At 39.1% G+C, this 23,374-nt stretch overlaps 1 long non-coding RNA gene across 1 annotated transcript; it reads right to left on the reverse strand.

Annotated features, from left to right (window-relative positions):
* Window positions 1–1,928: 1,928 nt before the first annotated feature.
* LOC126297895 (uncharacterized) lies at window positions 1,929–23,090 on the reverse strand. Its single transcript, XR_007552586.1, has 4 exons — window positions 23,057–23,090; window positions 22,746–22,911; window positions 22,580–22,672; window positions 1,929–2,122 (listed from the first exon to the last, which is right to left on the reverse strand). It is a non-coding gene; the product is annotated as an uncharacterized LOC126297895 (long non-coding RNA).
* Between the last annotated feature and the right edge of the window lie 284 nt (window positions 23,091–23,374).

A 23,374-nucleotide genomic window follows, 5' to 3' on the forward strand; every position in this document is an offset into this window, starting at 1 on the left:
GGAGGCGGGCTGCACGATGTTAGGGCGTGAGCGGAAGACGGCCTAACGGTGTGTGGGACCGTATCCCAGCTTCATGGAGACAGTTGCGAATGGTCCTCGCCGATACCCCAGGAGCAACAGTGTCCCTAATTTGGTGGGAAGTGGCGGTGCGGTCCCCTACGGCACTGCGTAGGATCCTACGGTCTTGGCGTGCATCTGTGCGACACTGAGGTCCGGTCCCAGGTCGACGGGCACGTGCACCTTCCGCCGACCACTGGCGACAACATCGATGTACTGTGGAGACCTCACGCCCCACGTGTTGAGCAATTCGGCGGTACGTCCACCCGGCCTCCCGCATGCCCACTATACGCCCTTGCTCAAAGTCCGTCAACTGCACATACGGTTCACGTCCACACTGTTGGGGCATGCTACCAGTGTTAAAGACTGCGATGGAGCTCCGTTTGCCACGGCAAACTGGCTGACACTGACGACGGCAGTGCACAAATGCTGCGCAGCTAGCGCCATTTGACGGCCAACACCGTGGTTCCTGGTGTGTCCGCTGTGCCATGCGGGTGATCATTGCTTGTACAGCCCTCTCGCAGTGTCCGGGGCAAGTATGGTGGGTCTGACACACCGGTGTCAATGTGTTCTTTTTTCCATTTCCAGGAGTGTATATCTTACCTATACTTCCACACAAAACTTCTCCTTAGATGGAAATATCTGCAAATAAATCCACAACACAAATGTAAACACTCATATTACACACTCGTATGCACCTTCTTCATGGTTTACCAACAGCAATCAGTATTAGCACCCACAATCTTATATACTAACCTGGTTCAGTTTCATTGAATACATCTTCGTGATCTGGATGAGGGCTATGACATTATGTCCTTGTTCCACACAACGCCAACAAAAATGTATGTTTCACTTGGTCCTTTACTCCACAATGAGTCTTTCAGGAAGTTGATTCTCTCTCTAATGATGGCTCTGTCCATATTATCCTAACTGAATACCACGAAAACATCTGTTTTGATAGCTACCACTTCTTCCCCAGATGATAGGCTTCCCCATAGTCTCGCTAGTCACAGTTAACACATGTGCAATTATATACAATCCTTCTTCCAATATGCTGAAAGTCTTGCCAAGGCCATTTCAGAAAAGCATTACCCACACAACCTCACCCAGAAAGAAATCTCCCATGCCAAAACCTGGTATGTCCATCACATCTGTGTGGCTAACTAGCCATACATGTGTACCCTCATTTGGAGCAGCAGAAGGGCATCATCCTCAAAATCTTTCTACCCCTTCCAAAATGGAACTTTGCTGCATTATACACTTACACAATATTATAATGCAGCCTTACACCACTCCTACTCTGAATGTCTTACCACATGGGCCATACCAGTATGAGATATCCAGATGAAAGACCTGTCCCATGTATCCACCCAGTCAAGTCACTAGCATGTTTTACTACATTTGAGGCAAAGTAACTCATGAATGGTCCCATGCAAAGTATCAGATTTCCCTTTGTGTGACCATCAGTCATCTGTTCACAAGTATGAAAAGCTGTTCCAGTTTCTGAGCAGCATGGTCAAGTTCAGTGACTTTTTCACAACTCCAGCCATGTGAATTAACAGTCCACCCATAAATCTCACCCAACTAAACACTATATTGGATAGATCAGAATTGTCTCTACAAAACATCCTTAAATCCCAGGATCCGTATAGTCTCAATTTCTACTAATCCCTGCCCAACTACATCTGTCCCTCTTTTCGACCCACATTGTGACCCCTCCAGCCTTGCACTTTTTGTTCCATCCATTAATCATGTTTATATGCCTACACACACCTATACTGTTTTCTTTGTGGTATTCCCTATTCTAATTTCAGCAACAGTTGGACATGTGGTTAGGTATCACAGAATGAAAATCAACTACACAACAATGCTCACCTAATCAATCATTTTTATTAATAAATATTTATTTTAGAGAATTCGTTTTAACATAAATTCCATGTCAGTTCACTTATAGGTCTCTCAGCATCAAGAACAGTTTTACTTGATGGCTTTTGGTAATCTATTGCTTTTACAACTGCCACATGATCTTCATTTCCTGTCTTATGCATTGTTTAATGCACTCCATCTGCAACAAATTCATAAATGTATTTACCACTTGGGGCACAACATTTGGCTATAAAACAGCACAGCATGAAGTTTACATCTCATTAACACAGCAGTAGTAAATGAGAAGTACTAAATAGACCAAATAATCAGCACAAGTATATACAAGCTGCAATATTCGTACAAGAAATGCACTAAAATATTTACTGCTAAGCTTTCAGATATGAGTGACATCACAATTATTTAGGCATAACTAATGCAACAGTCCATAATAAAAGCATGTTGTATTCAGTAGCATTAGTCAATAATACTGTATATGTGATAATCCTTTCACCATGTTATGTGTGTAATGTGATAAATAAAAACCGGATTATATACATCATAAAAAACCTAAAATATGCATACAAATATGCATGAAAAGTGTCGAAATATGCAAGATCAGATAATTAAAAAACATGGTAGTTAATGTGTGCATTACATTTCAAAGTCGAACCTATACATATCAGTTATAAGAAAGTGTGCTGGCCACACAAAAAATCGGCACATTTAGAATGCTGATATAATTTTCTGAATACGTTCTGGTAGAGGTTAGGAAGGGGGCCTTTCTGGGATTATTTTCTAAAAAATTTGCAAAATTGGGACACACATCGTGTTTTAAGAATCATTCCTTTTTTGCTATTGTTGTCTGTAACAAGTGGATGTGATGCGAGTGAGTTGCAGTTAAACAACCGATATGTACAGGAGAGATATATTGCATGCAGAGAGGCACACTCAAAAACACCATAATATTATATTTAACGAACAACATATGATCATGAATTTGTTTGAACAGCATTAAATTTTAATTAATACTATTGGACCGAAGCATCATTTACGATTTATTTTACATTTTTCTACTATTGTGAACATAAAAGACTAAGTACTGCTCTAAATGTTCGGTAATAAGATTGTGTCTTCAATCACTCAAAACATTTTTATAAGCAGAAAAGGACTGTTCTACATCAACTGAGGTAACTGGGCAGTATTTGAATTTGGGTGCTATGTTGACACTTACTGTTTATGGTATAAGTTCACCTGTCCCATTAATAAAACTATCAATTTGGCACAGGACTCAAAGCCTGGGTTATTGTTTAAAATGTTTGCAAACTTTTCTTTAAGTTTCCTTGGGGACACCTCCAGCAATGAGGAGTTCACTAGAATAATTTCATTCATTAACTGAATAGATTCATTCAATGCCAGACCTTGAGTTTCAAGCTTTTTAATACTTGCAGGTATATTGGAAAAATGAGTACTCATCACAGCAATGTCTTTTTTAATACCAGAATCATTGAAAGATTCCTTGCACTGGCAAACTGCCAAAGCCTCTTCAATATTAAAGTCATTTACTACCTCTTTAATGGCCTTGAAATGTTCATTTTAAAACAACGCAACTTCAACCTATGTACCTCAACAAGTTACCACTGGTTCAGGGGGTAAAGACACATTTGGTAGTTTTTGTTTGTAGGTATTGACATGAGAATGAGCCTTTAGAAACACACTCTTTTGAATGAAATCAGTTTATTTACATTCACAAACATGGAACATACTTCTTCAGCAAGGCGATGTACTCCATGAGCAAAACCCATCACATGCATCAAATTGGGATAAAATACTCGGAGGACTGTTCCTGCTTTGATCATATTGGGAGCAGCATTTGAAATACACACAAACACCCTTTCATCTGCAGAAGATCCTATAAATATTTTTCTAATACCCTCATTCACAAATCTGGTGATCTTAGAATGATTTACTTTTTCAAGTTCTTTGCACACCACTAAATAGGAAGAAGAAGGTTCTTCTTTTAAAGCACCAACAATTAAATTTGTAATGTAATGTCCACAAATGTCTGTAGTTTCGTCAACTGAAATCCTGATAATGCTTTCCTTGAGTTCATGGCATATTTCTTCCAGAACATTTAGATAAATTGTCAGTATGCAAGTTTTATGCAATGTTGATTCATCTGGTATATTTTTGATTTAAGCAGTATTTGTGCAGGAAGCCTTTGAGTATAGGGTTTGTAAGTTTGTGAAGGGGATTTATTTTCAGAATGAGATTTTCACTCTGCAGCGGAGTGTGCGCTGATATGATTTGGGATTTATTTTATTTATTTATGAATGCCTAACATAGACAGATGTTAAACCGCCTTTTTTTGGTTACCTTTGGACAAATCCCTGAAACTGCAACTTGCTGTTGTCAGAAGTTGTGTCGTGGTCCTTTCGTCTGCATTACTGCTATATGGAGACTCATTCCTGTGATATGGATACTTGCTTTGACATGCTGTTCTATTTCAAACTTTTTTTTGCATGAAATGTCTTTCTCGCAAACTCAACAATATAAAAAATTCCGTCATATGTAAATGTTCCAGGATGGTCAGCTATCCACAAAAAGACATTTCTTTTTTTGGGCAACATGGCGCACAACACATTACACACTACACATTGTAAATGTGTTCAACCGTGTACAAGTAAACAGAAAGCTAAACTGAAACAATGGACATGTGACTAAAGCTTGCATAGTTTAAGTGTTGCTGATGCGTACGGTATGACAGCGGAAGGCATTAACCAGGGGCGCGGGCACAGGAGCACTGACTGTCTGCCTGTTCATGCCTCTTCTATAATGATTTCGTTAGGCAGTGGCCTCTCGGTTAGCAATTGCACGCAATTCTAGGTTGCTGTCAATCTGTGAGAAATCAGAACTAGATTGAGCTTTGGTGGCCGAACTTCCCTGGATGGAGCCTCCTGGCCAACGATGCCATACACTCATTTCCATTTTAGATTGAGCTAGAGTCCGCCCTTCTAAATTTTTAAAATGTTTTTCAGAAATAGAAGAAAAAAGAAACGCGCGCGCGCGCGCGCGCGCGCGCACACACACACACACACACACACACGTACGTATGTACGTACGTCCACTGTTTCCAGGCACAAAGGCCAATTTCTTAAGTGATGGTTTATGTATCAACCATAGCCTCCAGTAACAGAGGTACAAATTATATCACATTTTTGGCAAGCAACTGTTTCCCTATAATGTAACTCCAGGAACATACAAATAACATTTAACATAATGTGTTATCAGAAATGAAAGAGGAAATTATGTCTGGAGTCATACATAGCTCTGGGAGCCCCAGTAACCAACGCATGTGTGGCTGGCTCATACAGGCCTTCCAGTCCTCAGGGTAAGAGATAGAGCACAGCTTTCAGAATCTTATTGGCCTAGCCACTGGAACATCACCTACACAGTGAATTTTCTTGCTGTAAAAACCAATAGTCTTTGATGTGGCATGCTTATGGCTCTGTGTGTGTTGCCTACATACTTTCAGACAAAAACAGTTTTGTCTGAATACACAAGTAAATCAGAGCAAACTTCCTTTCACATATTCAAGAAAAGACAAAAACCTATGCTTCTGCTGCGATACTAATCAAGAAGAAATATTAACAATTAATCCTGACAGTTTGTAATACATAATAAGTAACTGTCGTCAATAAATGGTGCCAGTATTCCATCAGTATAGATAATAAATTGTCGACTAACCCATCAACCTGTACACATTTGACCTACATAGTTATAGAGCTGCACTAAGCAACGCAATCTGGTGGATAAATTGGCTAATGATCAACCTACTGAAAGTCAGCCCACCTGGATACACCACTGTCAACAATGCCACCATCTGGCTGTCTTAAATTAGACGTAATAAAATTATAAGTAAGTCCGCTTAACATCAACACAACAGCATTAATATATACTGTAAATTAATAGTTACATACATGGTGTAGGAATAGATTGTTAACAATAAATATTGCTACTTGTCACTTGTCATGCAACTTCTAAGAATTTTCTGTCCTTTCATACAGATAATCATTTAATTTACAGAGTGGCTATTAAGATGTGTTTTCAGTTGTCTTTGGAATTCACATGGATTCCCAGCTAACTTGTTTTACATTAGTTGGGTTTTTGTTGAAGACATTTTCACATGAACAGAAAAATAGGCTCCAGTTCTAAACAGAATGGCGAAGTATATCACAGTTCTTCTTATTAAAAACTAATACCATTAAGTATCAAATATACTAAGAAGTGATGCCAAAATTCCTATATCTTTGATGTGCTTCTTGGAATATTGCCTAATTCACATATAGTGTTCTTACCATTTGATGTTTCTAAAAAAAAAAGAAAAAAAAAAAAATTCCATTGCCCTAGACGATGACATGCAGTAACAGTGGGAAAAATAACCTAACAATCTGTTCTTCAAACGGACACAATAAGATATCTACTGAAACCCATTAGAATTGCAGCACCAGAAATGATACCAAATAATGAAATGTTACTTACTGCCATATACAGTATAGTAGAATACATGATTAAATTTTCAGATGATATGGGATTATATACAGTGCAAAATTTAGTACACAGAGTTCTTAACTATTCTTGCTGCAAAATGGTTCTAACCCAGCTTTGCATCGAGTCAAACTGAGCTTGGATGACAGATATGACTATGTCATTCCATGTTGCTTCAGCTCTATGCTAGAACTCATCAACAGTAGTGGCTGACAAGAAGAAGCATGCCAGTCTCTTAGCAAGCTGTGACCAGACGTTTTCAACAGATGAGAGATCTGAAGAACATGCTAGCCAGGGCAACAATTGAACAGCCTCTGTATCAAGGTAGGGCAAGACAGTACAGGCTTACTGAAAGAAAGTCAGTGAGACCCCTAAGTAGACCACACCCACCAGCCTTAACACATCATAAATGAAACATCTGAAGTCCAAATTACTGACCGTGCAAACCAGCAGTCACTGTGTTTGCACCAAATGGCACCTAGTATCATCATGTCAGGAGCTGGCCCATATGAGTGACAAATGCAATCTGGAAATGTTTGTTGTCCTCAGATCCTCCACACTTCAATATGCCCATCATATCTCATCTGAAAAGGTGGCATGGCAGGGGAAAAAACTGCACAAAGTAAGACTTGCTACAGTACATTACAATAGTACAGAACGTGACTGAAAGAAATACACTGTGAGATGAACAGAAATGGCACTTATATTCAAAGACAATAATTACAATAAAGTCACCATGATTCATTATGGTTCCCTCAACACTACAAATGGCTGGATATGGGTCTTAATAGAGGGTGTGATCAGCATGGATGGCAATACATGCTCTGTACCTTTCTTCCTTGCTGCCCATACGGTTAGTATGGAGTTCTTGTGGTAGGATGTTCTATTCTTCTACCAGTGTGGTTGACAACTGTTGGATTTTTCCAGAGTGAAATTTTCACTGTGCAGCAGAGTGTGTGCTGATATGAAACTTCCTGGCAGATTAAAACTGTGTGCCAGACCCAGACTCAAACTCTGGACCTTTGCCTTTCACACGTAAGTGCCCTACCACACTTGCCTGTGAAAGGCAAAGGTCCCAAGTTCAAGTCTCTGTCTGGCACACAGTTTTAATCTGCCAGGAAGTTTCACAACTGCTGGAGGATAATTGGTGCATTGGACATGGTGCAACATGTCTCCCTAATGCATCCCACATGTGCTTGATTGGGTTTAATTCAGGGGAATGGGCAAGCTAGTCCACACTGAATGTCCTCTCATTCCAAAAGCCTCCACCTGTGCAGTTTGATGTGGTCACACATTGTGCACCATAAAGATGAAGTCAGGGCTGAATATAATCCTGAAAAGACACACGTGGGGAAGGAGTACAGTGTCACAATAATGCTGACCAGTGAGTGTATCATGTTCAAAGATTTGGAGGTCATTAAGTCCATGCAACATTATGTCTCTCCACATAACATCACATCACATAACCTGGACCACCAAAACGATCATGTCCAGCAATGTTCGTGAGTGCATTACATACCCTCATATGGGAGGGAAGGGCAGATTGTCACTCGATTATAGATACATAAAACCCAAGCAACTCAATGTTCATGAAAGTAGTGACAGAAGAGGAGCTGGCATAGGCTATGAAAAAGCTGAAAGCAAATAAGTCTGCTGGCCACGATGAAAAGACAAACTCCCTAATCAAGTAGGTGTCAACAGAAATAATTACATCATTACTGGACACTGTCACCTGTTCATTCCAAGCTGGAGATGGTGCTGATGACTGCTGACCTGGCACATATTGCTTTGGTGTCAATGGAGACTCTCAGGAGATGGAGCCATTACAGAGCTCACAAATCTGGTACTTGAACCTCTTGATAAGGAAGAATGTGCAATAGGCAGATCCTTAGACTTTTCCAAGGCATTTGACATTGCTGACCATAAAATATAACTGAACAAGCTAGAAGCACTGGGTGTAATAGGAACAGCAAATTAATGGTTCTAGTTTCCCCTGGAAAACTGGGTTCAAATGGCAGATATGCTTCACATATCTGCTGCTGATAAATTTTTAGTAAAACAGTTGTCTGCAAAGCAAACATATAAACATAGTACGCCACCTCATGGTAGCATATCGGGTCCGGTTCCATTCTTAAAATATATCAATGATTTTCCATATAGTTTAATAGACAGAGAAAAAGTTCTGTTTGCTGATGACAGCAACACCCTCAAGGATGTTTATGATTGGACAGTATGTAATGAATTAACATTGAACATGAAAAAACAGCATAAAAAGGGAAAACAACTCTGTGACATTAACCCATAACTGGTACAGTTGAGTAATGCAGGCCCCATGGAATTTTTTTATTTAGTTTGAACGTTTGTAGCACTGCAGGTCTCGGTACCATTCAGACAGTGTGCTCTGAACTGTTGAACAGAGTGGTTGTGTTTACAGCAGGTACATTTGTGACTGTTGAACAATTCATCTTTCCATTTGGGATTGACCCAACCATAGTGAGTATGAGATTTTGTTAACAAATTATTTTATGCTGTCCTAGATTGAAATGGTCTTACCTTTTCATAATGAAATTAAAGTATCTGACCTTAAATTCAGTGAATGGGTACATCCAATCCTTGTGAAGTAGAGATGAGTTCTGTTACACTGATGACTCAGATCTTGATCTGGATTATAGAAAATCGTTGTGAAGTTCTAATTCAGCTATTTTAAGTGTGTTCACCTTGAAATATTAATAACCATTATGATTATGTTGATTATAAGAGCTTGTTTTATTTTCATTCCTGTAATTTGGAAATTAAAACCTGTGGTGTACACTGAGGTGACAAAAGTCAAGGGAAAGCAATATGCATGTATCCAAATGGCACTAGTATTGCTTACACAAGGGATAAAGGGGCAGTGCATTTGAAGAGCTGTTATTTGCACACAGGTGATGCATATGAAAAGGTTTCTGACATGATTAATGCCACATGACAGGAACTTACAGACTTTGAATGTGGAATGGTAATTGGAGCTACATGCATGGGACATTCCGTTTTGGTAATCATTAGGGAAATCAATATTCCAAGATCCACAATGTCAAGAGTGTGTCAAGATTACCAAATTTCAGGCATTACCTCTCAACACGGAAAATGCAGTGGCCAACAACCTTCACTAAATGACTGAAAGCAGTGGCATCTGCACAGAGATGTCAGTGCTAACAAACACAAAACACGGGGTGAAATAGCTGCGAAAATAATGCAGAACATACAACAAACATATCCATCGGGACACTGCAACGAAATTTGGCGTTAATGGGACATGGCAGCAGATAACTGATGTGAGTGCTTTTGCGAACAGAATGACATCACCTGCAGTGCTTCTCCAGCGTCTGTGGCAATATCAGTTGGACTCTGGATATCTGAAAAACTGGGGCCTGGTCAGATCAGTCTTCATTTCAGTTGTTTAGAGCTGATGGTAGGATTCAAGTGTGGTGCAGACCCCATGAAGCTATGGACCCAAGTTGTCACCAAGGCACTGTGTAGGCTGTTGGTTTCTCCATAATGGTGTGGGCTGTGTTTACATGGTATGGACTGGGTCCTCTAGTGCAACTGAACTGATCATTGACTGGAAATAGTTATGTTTGGCTACTTGGAGACCATTTGCAGTCCTTCATGGACTTCATGTTCCAAAACAACGATGGAATTTTTATGGATGACAATGCCTTGTCTGCCCAGATTGCCCAACATGAATCTCATCGAAAATTTATGGGACACACCCATGAGGTCAGTTTGTGTACAAAATCCTGCACTGGCAATACTTTCACATTTATGGATGGATATAGAGACAGCAGAGCTCCATATTCCTGCTGGGAACTTCAAACGACTTGTTGAAACCATACCACTTTGAGTTGCTGCACTACACTAGGCAAAAGGAGGTCCGACACAATATTATAAGGTATCCCACGACTTTTGTCACCTCAGTATATATCAGGATAAAGTTTTATTGATAGATTTAATCTACTCCTAAATGATTTTGATATCCTGTTTAAGCTGTATTTCCTGAGAGAACAGCAAAAGTACCAATCTGAATTATTGCAGGAAAGAATGGCTCACTAAAGGAATTAAAACATCATGCAAAACAGAGAGAATGCTTTATACTTCACTCAGAAATTCTAATAAACTTCAGGACAGAGAACACTATAAATTAAACTGCAGCATCCTTAAGAATGTGATTAAAAAAATGAAGAGCATGTTCATTAAATCTGAACTTGTAGCTCAAATAATAAAAAGAAAAACAATCTGGAAGGTGGCGAAAAGGGAGACAGAAAAAAGCTCATGGGATATAGACAATATCAAAGTGTGTCATAATGGCAGGTGGTAAGTGAAGGTGAAATATTTGCTAATATCTTCAACAACCATTTCTTGACAGCAGCAGATCAAATTGGTTGTAGAGGATCTATGGCTGAAGATAGAACCTTCTACAAAAATCAGCACGGACAAAAATTAGCTGGATGCATGTATGCTACAACACAACTGATGAGGCTGGGAAGATGATAAGCCAAATTAAAAACAAAAATGCCACTGGTTTGGACAATATATTAATCAAAGTACTGAACCAGTGCTGTAAGTTTATCCTTGAGTTCTCTGTAATATATTTCATGGCTATCTAAATCACAGTACTATCCCTGATATACTCAAATATGCAACTGTCAAACCATCACTTAAAAAAGATGCTAAAGCTGAGGTTTCCTACTGCCGACCAGTTTCATTACTAACAAGTCTCTCTAAAATCCTACAGAAGCTTATGTACAAGAGCAATTAAAAAGTAACAGCAGGCTATCAGTATTAAATGCAATTAACACGTCAGACTTCTAAACTACCGGGAAGTGAAGATGCATGCTTTAAGAAAGTTCTAGCAAATGCCAACAGATGGCATGACAAGCTGAATAGGAAAGACAGTTGAAACAAAATGTCTGCATCCCTAGATGTGTGCACCATAAAAGAACAGCAATCAGTAATACAATTTTTGTGGTCGGAGGCATAAAACCTCGACAAATCCATAGAAGGATGTCGGAAAGGTATGGAGATAGCTGCATAAGTGAGAGAAGAGTGTACAAGTGGGTAGATGCTTTTAAAGGTGGACTTGTGTGTGCCACAAATAAGCAACATTCAGGATGTCCCAGCATGGCGTTACTGATGAGGACATGTGGCACGCAGACACCATGATTCATGGGAACTGGGGTATTTCTGTAGAAGTTTTAGCCAGGGAACTGAGTATCAGTGTTGGATACCCATATATTATTATTAGTGAGGTTCTGGAGTACTGTTTTCTGTGTGCATGATGGGTACCTACGATGCTCACTGGTGAACACAAGATGGTGTGTGTTCAGGCTGCCACATCATTTCTGGCGCCATATAACACTGAAGGACAGGACTTTCTGACACGTATCCTCACAAGAGACAAAACCTGGGCTCATCACTATGAACCAAAAAGCCAGAAAGAATTTCAAGTCTCGGCCCTCTGCCAGAATGTCCTTTTCACCCTCTTCTGGGATATCTATGGGCCAATTTTGGAGCAATGGGACATGAATGGGCCAAGTTTGGAGCACTATCAGCAAAGAGGTGAAACAGTGAACAGTGCCTGGTACAGTGCCATGCTGGAGAATGAGCTACAGCCAGCAATATGGAGCCATCACAGAGGACTTGTGTCTAGAGGTGTTCTTCTCCCTCATGACAATTTGCATCCCCACACTACCACTGCAACTCTTACCATCATTCGGAGATAGATATTTCAGACTGTACAGCATCCCCTACACAGCCCTAATCTGGCTCCTTCCAATTACTATGCATTTGTACCCCTAAAGGGCACTCTCAGAGGACAAAGATTTGGAAGTGGCAATGAGGTTAAAGAAGTGGTGCAGTTCTGGCTGTGGGTACAACCACAAACCTTTTATTTGAATGGAATTGTAAAGCTGGTGCAATGGTGAGAGACCTGTATCAAAAGGAGGGTAGTTAAGTCAAAAAATGACATCTTGTTTGTATCTGTAAGTGAAATATATGCATCACAAAAAATAGTTTTGTATTATTTTTTAATCACTCTCTTACAACAGGATCACGAATTATCTGAATAAACACAATATGCTTAACAAAAATCAGTTTTAATTCCAAAAGGGTACTTCAGCTGAACAGGCCATTTTCTCATTTGTTAACCACCTCCTCGAATCCATAAACAAAAAAATGTCACCAGTTGGAATCATTTGTGATCTGTCTAAATAATTTGACTGTGTAGACAACAAAATTTTACTTAGGAATGCTGAGCTCTATGGCTTAAAGGGTAAAGTAGGGATGTGGCTCGAGTCATTTCTTGATGACAGAAAACAGAAAATAGTGTATAATAATTTTTGCAATGGCACATACATGCTCTGACTCAGGCAAAGTGAAATGTGGCGTATTGCAGGACTCAGTGCTTGGTTCCTTACTGCTCTTAATCTTTATCGATGAACTGCCGTGATCGATGAACCAAAAAGCACATATCACCCCACTTGCATTTAACACAACCATTATGATTAACAAAATGCCCAGCTGCAGTGTAAATAACACTGCATCCACTATATTTGAATAAGCCCTAGACTGGATCACTTCAAATGGCTTGTCCCTGAATGTTAGCAAGACTCAGTTCCATCAGTTTCACACAGCACACAAAAAACAGGAAGATGTTGAAATAAAATGTGATAACAAAAAAATATTGAGAGTTTAGTCTTACAGACTCCTGTAGTTACATATTAATAACAACCTAAACTGTTAGTTCACATCCTCAATCTACATAAAAGACTGAATTCGACAGCATTTTCTATTGACTTGATTGCATCTGTTTGTGACTTGGAAACCATCAAAGATTTAGTACCTTGGATATTTAGATTCACTTATGACATATGCATCATATTGTTGGGAAATGAGTAACATGCAAATGAAGTCTTTATTACACAAAGAGAGCCATCAGAAATTTGAGCGAAGTTTGCTCTAGACGCTCTTGCAAAAGTTTAGTCAAACAAAAGAGGACCCTCGCCATTCAATGCCAATACAATTTTTCACTTATGTGCTTTGTCAACAACAATCGCACATTCAGAGCTCTCATAAGGTTTAATTGTGTAATAACAATTAATTAAGGCAATATTATATGATGAATAAGTAAATTAATATCAATTGTAAGCTAATAGTTTAACGTTTCACTTTTATTTGCACGTTTTTCAGAAAAAGAAAACATTACATATGCACATATTTTGGCCAAGTTTTCTTTATGTTGTCATATACTCTAAGTTACATGATTATTACAGTAAAGTACAGTTTGTGTTGTTAGTGTATTCTTTTACAATATGCCTTTGACTTTCTAGTCAGTAGTAAAAGTGAAAAGTTCGAAAATAATTGAGAAGTTCATACAGTGTAGGCTATTCAATATTTTTCTCATGGTCACCTCCCTCTTTGCAGTCCCCTCCCAAAGATCCGAATGGTGGACTATTCCGAAATATTTGCCAATGGACAGATCATCATGACACTTTTTCAGTCACAGGCCACATGTCCTGAGGATACATATTATGTGTCTGTAATGCAGTGGTTCCCATTGCCTTCTGCATCCTGATGCTGTTGATGATTTCTGATTCTTCTGTCCTTAGTGGCAGTTCCCCAACCCAAGGACAAGAGAGTGACCTGAACCTGTGTCTGCTCCTTTGCACTCTTTGACAAGGCTGCTGGCACAGCCAAAGTGGCATTCATAATAAAATCCTTAACATCAAAGTGTTCTAGTGGTTATAATAACATATCAACAAAGTTAATCAAAGAGTACTCATGTAAGTTGAGTTCTATTTATTATTTGTGTAATCAATTTCCTATCAGTAAAACATTTTCAGACTGGCTAAAATAGGCTAAAGTTGTGCCTCTTTACAAGAAGGGCGATAAAGCGATACTGTCAAACTATTGACAAATTTCACTTTTGCCAGCTTGTTCAAAAAATTTGAAAAGGTTGTGTTCAAGCGTTTTCTTAAGCACCTGACTGCAAATAAGATACTGTCCAAGTCACAGTTTCTGTTCCTTAAGGGTTCTGATATAGAGAAATCTATTTACATGCATAGTGAGAATGCACTTGAATCATTAGACAACAAATTAGAGGTTACTGGCATTTTCTGTGACCTGTCAAAAGCCCTTGATTGTGTGAATCACAGCATTCTCTTAAGTAAATTAGAATATTATGGTGTCACTCGCAGTGCTGCCAAATGGTTTGAGCCCCACCTAACTAACAGGAAACAAATGGCATCATTGCAAATGAGTAAGCAATCAGTCTACATCTTATTGAGAATTAATTACATGTATTGTACCTCAAGTTTATTGCTTTTTCTTGTGTACATTAACAACCTATTGTCTGTTACATTGCCAGATGGTAAGTTCCCCCCCCCCCCCCCCCCCTCAGACTATAGTTAGTTAGTTACGTGTTCCATTGATCAATAACATGGAAAACCGTTATGATGCGGAACATGTCAAATGCACAAGAAATGTGCACAGAAAACAAGGTTTTTATTTTTTTGCATTATAATGTTATACCTAAATATTTGTATTATCTATCCCATTCCCTTAAATGGCACAAAATGCATATTGCAACAAATAATAAGTCAAGTACAGATTTATAAATGGCTGCTAATCAAATTTTCACTGACAATAAATGGTTTAAAGCTAATTCACTGTCTTTAAAGTTGGAAAAGACCCACAACATGCAGTTCAGAACCTGTAAGAGATTTCCTACCAGCATGTGTATAACATAAGAAGCTATGCAGATCAAAGGGGTTGATGGTGTTACATTTCTGGGATTACAACTCGATAATCAATTCAGTTGGGAAGGGCATACAACAGAATTTCTGAAGCACCTAAACAAATATGTACTTGCACTGAGAGTAATGTCAGGCATGGGATATATCGAAAAACTTGCATACTTTGCTTACCTTCATTCTATTATATCATATGGGATCATATACTGGGGTAACTGGTCTAACTGAGCAAAAGATTTTATCATGCAAAAGAGTAAATGAAACTCGTTTGTGGTGCAAATTCAATAATATCATGTAGAAACCTGTTCAAAGAACTTGACAATCTAAGCACTGTTTCACAGTACATTTATTTCTAAATGAAATTTGTTGCAAGTAATATGTCTCTGTTTCCAACCAATAGCTCAATACACTTTATCAACATTCGGAATAAGAACAATCTACAGAAGGGAGTACATTATTCAAGATTAAAAGTAAACAAACACCAGTTCATATCAACTCAATCATTGGGGATCTGGTTAAATTCAGCTTTATCTTATGGATAGCTCTTTCAATTCAACACACAATTTTTTTTGAAAATGTGTAATACTTTGTGAACTGTGTTTAATTTAAGCATTACGATCTGAATGTACTATGTAGCACTGTGCCCCATTCATTGCCAGAATACTTAATACATGTTGCCCCAGGAGGATGGCCAATATTCAGAGCTATGACATGAATCTTCATTTGAAGAAAAAAAATGTATACTTGTTTTTGGGCTTGTGACACATATGTGTGTCTTATCCATCCAATCTCTTTGAAGTATTGTTCTAGCCCAAACATTCAGTAGTCCATGGTGTGTGAGTAAAGTAGTGCAAGGGATTGAGAGTGTACTAGAGATAAGCATTGGTTAACTACACTTTAAACACAGGGGCTAAAATGCCACACATCTACATTAATGAAGAATACACAGGTGTGGTGTACGTTTATGGTTTCTGTAATGGTGATACTCCTGCTGCTTCCAAATAAGACCATCAACACTTTCTGATACATCAAATTCCACCGAGTGAGGTGGCGCAGTGGTTAGCACACTGGACTCGCATTCGGCAGGACGACGGTTCAATCCCGTCTCCAGCCATCCTGATTTAGGTTTTCAGTGATTTCCCTAAATCATTTCAGGCAAATGCCAGGATGGTTCCTTTGAAAGGGCACGGCTGATTTCCTTCTCCATCCTTCCCTAACCCGAGCTTGTGCTCCTTCTCTAATGGCCTCGTTGTCGACGGGACGTTAAACAACACTAACCTAACCTAACTCATCAAATTCTTGATCATAGAGTGTATACCAGAATTTTCAGCACATTTCATGGAACAGGTATTCTTCCAAGATCCTATTTTTCTTCTGGACACATACGAGAAGTGTTTGATAAGTAATGCAACACATTTGTTTTCTCAGCCAGTTGAAGTTGCAAAAATGTGAAATTTGTTGTAGGACATTGTGGAATATTCCTGCTTAAATCCCTGTAGTTTCATGAAGTTTTGATAGATGGTGGCACTATACGTAGCTTTCAAAGTGGTGACTGTAATGGAGGTGCGCTCCAAGGAAATTGCTGTCACCGAGTTTTTTTTGGCGTACAAACAGAGCATCACAGATATTTACAGGCACTTGCTACAGGTCTATCGAGACCTGACACTGAATAAAAGCACAGTGAGGCATCTTTCATCATCGCAAGATGACCCACATGCTGGCCGCACACAGTTGTAACTCCTGCAATCTTGGAAAATGCGAACACTCTCATTCGAGATGATCAGTGGATCACAATCACACATCACTGCTCAACTGGGTGTCTCTGTTGGTAGTGCTGACACACTGGTCCACGAGTTGGGGTACTCAAAGGCATGTGTCCGCTGTATTACTTGCCATGTAACAGGAGATCATAAAGAGCTATGAAGAACCATCTGTGAGGAATTGCTTGTGCATTGTACGGCTGATCATGACAATTTTTTGTCAAACATCATCACCGTGCAGGTATACAGGCTATCCCAGTAAGATGGTGAGAGGCTGTTGCATTGAATGGAGTTTATGTTGAAAAGTAGGGTTTTCTAGCCAAAAGATTCGGGAATAATATGGTGTTTTGGAATACCAAATATAACCAACCTGCTTTTGGAAAGAGAAAATGTGCTGCATTACTTACTCAATACCCACAGTAGTTCAACAACCTGTGTAGGAACAGTAGTACACCGTTGAAATGGTGCAGCATAGTCCTATTACCAGCACACAGTGACTTTCTGCATGTATGATTGTCCCACGAACAAATGTATCGCAAACATTACGTGTGGAAAAGTTATACCCATTTCAAAGACAACACATTAAAAACAATGCCATATGACTTTAATTTTGTCACAGGTTAAATGACAATCATCATTTGCTTCCATTAATATGGAATGGAATACACAAGAAACATTAGTGCCATCTGAGCTACAGCTGACTGGTCTAAACAAGCTAAGGTACGCCAAATGTCAAAATATACTCGTCTCGAGGCCCAACTGCAAGACGAAAATGTACAATGTCGACACACTGTGATTAATCTTGTGGATAAGATCTTACGACAACACAGTGGTTTCAATGCTCAAGAAAGGTTTGAACTATGCATCAACTTGTGGAACCGCTCCAATCCAAAGTGACAGTTGGGATTCAGCAGGCAATTTTGAAACTTCCCAGTGATGTTGCAGAACAGATTAGGTGAGACACCTGATGAACTTTAATCCAAGCACTGCCAAAAAAGTGTAATGTCAGTTCAGCATAAACAAAGTCTCTGCAAGACTTGAGAGCACACACACATCTCATTATTTTACCTGCCAACAAGAGGAACACCACTGTCCTCCTCTCATGATCTGAATACAACAGCAAGATACATACACTGCTTGACAATCCTGCTTATCACAATCTAAGAGAGGATCCAACTGGTAAGATTCAGAGAAACGCATTAGATTTCTCAAGGAGAGTTCTATTCTGACTAAAGTCATTAAGTTCTTGTACCAAAAGGCTGCAGTTCCCCAAGACTGTATGGCCTACTGAAGATACATAATGGTGTGTCCCTTCTTTGCTCAACAGTGAGCAAGTGTCCAACCTTTCCCCTTCTGGGGGTATACATTTGTCTTGTGGCCCCATGGGATAGACACATTACCAATGTTTCTCCAGCATTTGAACTTACTCCATCAGAATACACAGTTCACCATGGAAGTGGAAAAGATGGTATCTTACCATTCCTGGATGCCATGGTTAGAAGAAAAGTCAGTGGTACACTGGGACACAGTGTCTACCACAAACCATATGTTACAGAATTATATTTACAGGTCACAATTGCCATCATCCTGCACAATGTGGTAGTGTCTTCCTGCTCTGTGGTACATAGAGGCAATGTGGTCTCAGATACCAACAGTCTGCCTGTTGAGATACAACACCTAATAACAGTGTTCATACAGAAGAGTTATTATGATAGACAGATTTGCCATGCATTCCATTGTAAGCCAAGTTCAAAGCAGGGATGTAAAAGAAGATGTGAAGGCACCCACTGCAATGGTGCTCTTATCATATTTTGGTGGCATGTCTTCAAGAATAGAAAGAATCCTCAAGGGATGCCACCCGCAATCCTTGCCTTAGGAAATAAGGCATTTATAAGATTCCATGCCAATGTGGGAAATCTCATATTGGGCAGACAAGCCAAATGTCATCATACACACCTAGGCCAACCCAATAAATTAGCAGTAGAGAAGCATTGCCTGGATGTGGGGCACTGCATGTTTTATGAGGACTGAAGTTTTATCCTCAGTGGCATCTTTCTGGGAATGTTTAGGAGGCCACACATATCTGTATGGTGGACAATCTTATCAACAGTGATGCAAGTTTTCAATAAAATGTTGCCTGGAATCCAGCACTGGCTGCCATTAAATCAAAACAGGAGAAACAGGGCCTTCTGACCCATGGCTTGATGAAGTGCACTGCTGAGGTTTAATTCAGCTTTTAACCACAGTAGCAGCTGGCCACAACACATGTTCGGAAGGCTCAAGGCAGGGATCACTATCAGTACCACTTTCTTCCAGCTGAGAGCATCTTTGCATGCATTTGTATTGCCTGCTCCTGGCCTGATAAATTTTGATGTCACTGCACACTTATCATCAGTGCATCTTGTAGCAGTGACAACAGTTGCTACCACCACCTGAAGATGTTGGACAGTTGTATCAATGAAATATTGTGGAATGTGATCTAACTGCAACCCAAAGAAGAATATTTGCAACAGATCTGCCAGGAAAGCCTGAAAAATCACAACATAATAATCACTGATAGGCATAGAAAAATCCACTTGCTACCATGGAAACCAATTTCTGAGTTCATTTTTCGAAATGTCTGGTGTGGCCTGATTGGTAACATGTTGATAAAGTCCAGTCATTTTAGAACAGCAAATGATGATACAGAATTACCTGCAGTTTTTGGAAAATTCGTTTGTCAAATATTTTGCGGATATTCCTTTGGCCACAAAGACTGCATTATGATGGGGTTCCTCCACATTTTACCAGGCTTGTGAAGGGAATATCTGAAGCTCACTTGCCCTAATTGCTGGATTGTTTGTGGCAGTACAGTTAATTGGCCACAAAGATCACCAGAACTCACAGCATTAAATTTTTGTTTATGGGGTTGCATGAACTCTGAGTTGTACAAACGGAAGGGGAATATGCAAGATGAACTGTTTCGTCGTGTTATGCCATTGCTGCAGGGCATTCAGAGGCACCCAAGACAAGCAACACAGCATGTTCTCCTAACAGTACATCAGTGCACTGAAGTTGACATAAGGATATTTGAACATTTATTGTGAACAGCTTTAATGTGCACATACAATAATTCTTACAGTTGAATGAGCCAAAAACACATATTTTTCAACTGATCCTTTGTAAAATGAATGTTGTGATGTTTATTAACTGTTGTACGTGTGTAAACCTGACAGTGTAATGAATAACAATGTACATTAAAAGTGTTCTATCTCTGAAACTGTTTGAAATAGGGAATATGCCCATGTGAAGCTTTGTGCTTCAAATGATAGATCCTGTCATATCACTGAATATTGACCATTCCTGATGGGCACCCTGTAAGTAAAAATGAGAATATAAGCCTTATAATTTGTTTATGCACCTATTATTACTATTATCTGAACTTTTGGAGTCACATTTCTTGTATCTCTATATGACTCACATTGTAAGTGCTATGACCATTTACATATAGTGGTTACTGTAATAATCTGGCAAGTTCTATATCCTAACAGTACACTCGCATTAAGGACCATTGAACTCCAAAATAAATAAATACCAGTTGTGCAACAAAAAATTCAAAATGCCAGTTATGAATTAAGCAGAGATGATAAATTCATAGACTGTGTAACAAACACTGGTAAAAGGAATGTCATCGGCTTGTTATGCTCTAAGGGTTCTACCAGTGGTTAGCAACAGCCAAGGCCTTGTGGTGGGGGAGAGGGGGTTGAAATACCCATCCTGCTATCCATATGCAGGTTTTCCATGGTTTCCCTAATACATTTTTGGCAAATGCCAGAATGATTCTTTAGCAAAGGACATAGTCAATTTCCCTCTTTTCATTTCAAACTGGAGCTTCTGATTCACTTATCATAAAAAGTGTTTAGTATTTTCCATACAAGTGATTCAGCATATATTATGGCTTAAGCAATACTGTAACACATATATAAATGAACACTTTCAAAGTTATAAAAAATACCCCTTGAATGCCCTTTCTGTGTGACAGTGGGAGAGCAATAAATTTTAAATGTGGTGAGACCAATACTCACTATCATACAGAACCAGAACAAAATATGTGAAAAATTGTATTTAAACAATGGTATTTTTAGAATGAGATTTTCACTCTGCAGCAGTGTGTGCACTGATACTAAACTCCCTGGCAGATTAAAAGTATGTGCCTGACAGAGACTCGAACTCGGGACCTTTGCCTTTCGTGGGCAAGTGCTCTACCATCTGAGCTACCAAAGCACAACTCACACCCGGTACTCACAGCTTTACTTCTGCCACAGCTTTACTTCCCCCAGGCTGTGGCTAAGCAATATCTCCAGAGTATCCTTTCTTTTAGGAGTACTAGTTCTGCAAGGTTCGCAGGAGACCTTCTGTAAAGTTTGGAAGGTAGGAGACGAGATACTGACAGAAGTAAAGCTGTGAGTACCAGGCGTGAGTCGTTCTTCAGTAGCTCAGATGGTAGAGCACTTGCCTGCGAAAGGCAAAGGTCTCGAGTTCGAGTCTCAGTAGAGCACACAGTTTTACTCCGTCAGGAAGTTTCATATCAGTGCACACTCCGCTGCAGAGTGAAAATCTCATTCTGGAAACATCCCCCAGGCTGTGGCTAAGCCATGTCTCCGCAGTATTCTTTCTGTCAGGAGTGCTAGTTCTGCAAGGTTCGCAGGAGAGCTTCTGTAAAGTTTGGAAGGTAGGAGACGAGATACTGACAGAAGTAAAGCTGTGAGTACCGGGCGTGAGTCGTTCTTTGGTAGCTCAGATGGTAGGGCACTTGCCCGCGAAAGGGAAAGGTCCCGAGTTCGTGTCTCGGTCGGGCACACAGTTTTAAGCTGCCAGGAAGTTTCAATGGTATTTTTGTTATTTGTTACAATCATTTAGGGCACACATTAAACTAGATGTGTAAATTGTCATAACTGAGAAAAAATTAATGAACAGAATCACACCAATCAATCTTTAGAAATTCATCAATATATAATACTATCTTTTAACAAATTGGTTATGCTGTATAGTCCGTAGCATGCTACAGGGCAATAGATGGCTAAAACACTTTAAATACCTTAGCTAAGGCGTTTGCAACGAAAGCAGATCAATTTTGTTATTCGACACTAACATGATCAAGTGTGTTATGAGTATTGCGACGTACTAGAATTTCTTATTATTTTAGTTGACAATTTTCTGTTGTAGGTTTTTACGAAGAATAACCCTAGTACAATCAATGTTTGACGAATTTAAGTCTTACAAATGTGACCGGAAATGAAAAAAAAAACTCTTTGCATAATTATCACGATATGGACAACGTGCGAGACTTATCAGAAACTAGATTAATATAAGAAGTAAAATACTGAGCTAATGGGGCTAAACATGGAACATGTAGCATTAGTTACAGTACTGCATAAAAAGCGTCAGTGGACTGATACTGTTGTATTTAGGTGTACATAGTCACATTTCCTATCAACTCTGACCGTGTGCTGAAACTTTTTAAAAAAAATCTGTTAAGTAAATATAAGTATGTACGTCAGGACAATAACAAGACTCAATTACCTCCTCTGGAGTAATAGTAGTTGCAAACAGCGACACGCAACACATAACACATTTTTCTGCCACCTTTGTATATCCATCAATAAACTTCTTTGTCTGTAAGAGGTAAGTTGTTCATCAGCATCAAAATTAATTACGACATTAATAATATGTTGTGCAAATTACTTACATAATCATCTTTTTTCCCTGACATATTCATCAGAAAACATAGTCCACGAGCTTACTGTAGTTGAACCACTTTTCTTCACGCCCAAATAACAATCGACAGTGTATTACTTTTTGCGCAATGCAGTATAGCTTCGCGCCAAAGATATACTGGCTGCCGCTCTTCATTTCTGTAACAAAATTTAAAAAACTATACAGTTGAAAAGGCAACACAAATTGCGCAGTAAAGAATCAGGAGAATATAAACTTCGGCATTACTAAGGAAATTTAGTTATATCTTGGAAAATTCACTTTCAACCAGGTAGGTGTTCTTACCGTCGCAGATCTTACTTGCACTCGTTGACAGTAGTACGTTTAGCAGTTCAGCGTAACCGTTAATTTCTAAGCATTACTGAAAGTGAATGACGATTCTGAACTGTAAATTGAGGTAACTGAGTTACTTAAATATGAGCACAGGAAATATCCAACTGGCGACGACATTATTTAAATGTATGAACAATTTGATAAACTCTTAATGGCAATAGCGATAGATATAGTTTTTTTTGTCCTTGGGTCATTCTGTACAGTGATATTGGACACGTCATGCGCAATTTGCATTTAAAAATTTACACAGTCACAAGTTTAAAATTAACA

The sequence above is a fragment of the Schistocerca gregaria genome, chromosome X, assembly GCF_023897955.1.
Source record: "Schistocerca gregaria isolate iqSchGreg1 chromosome X, iqSchGreg1.2, whole genome shotgun sequence".
NCBI lineage: Eukaryota > Metazoa > Arthropoda > Insecta > Orthoptera > Acrididae > Schistocerca > Schistocerca gregaria.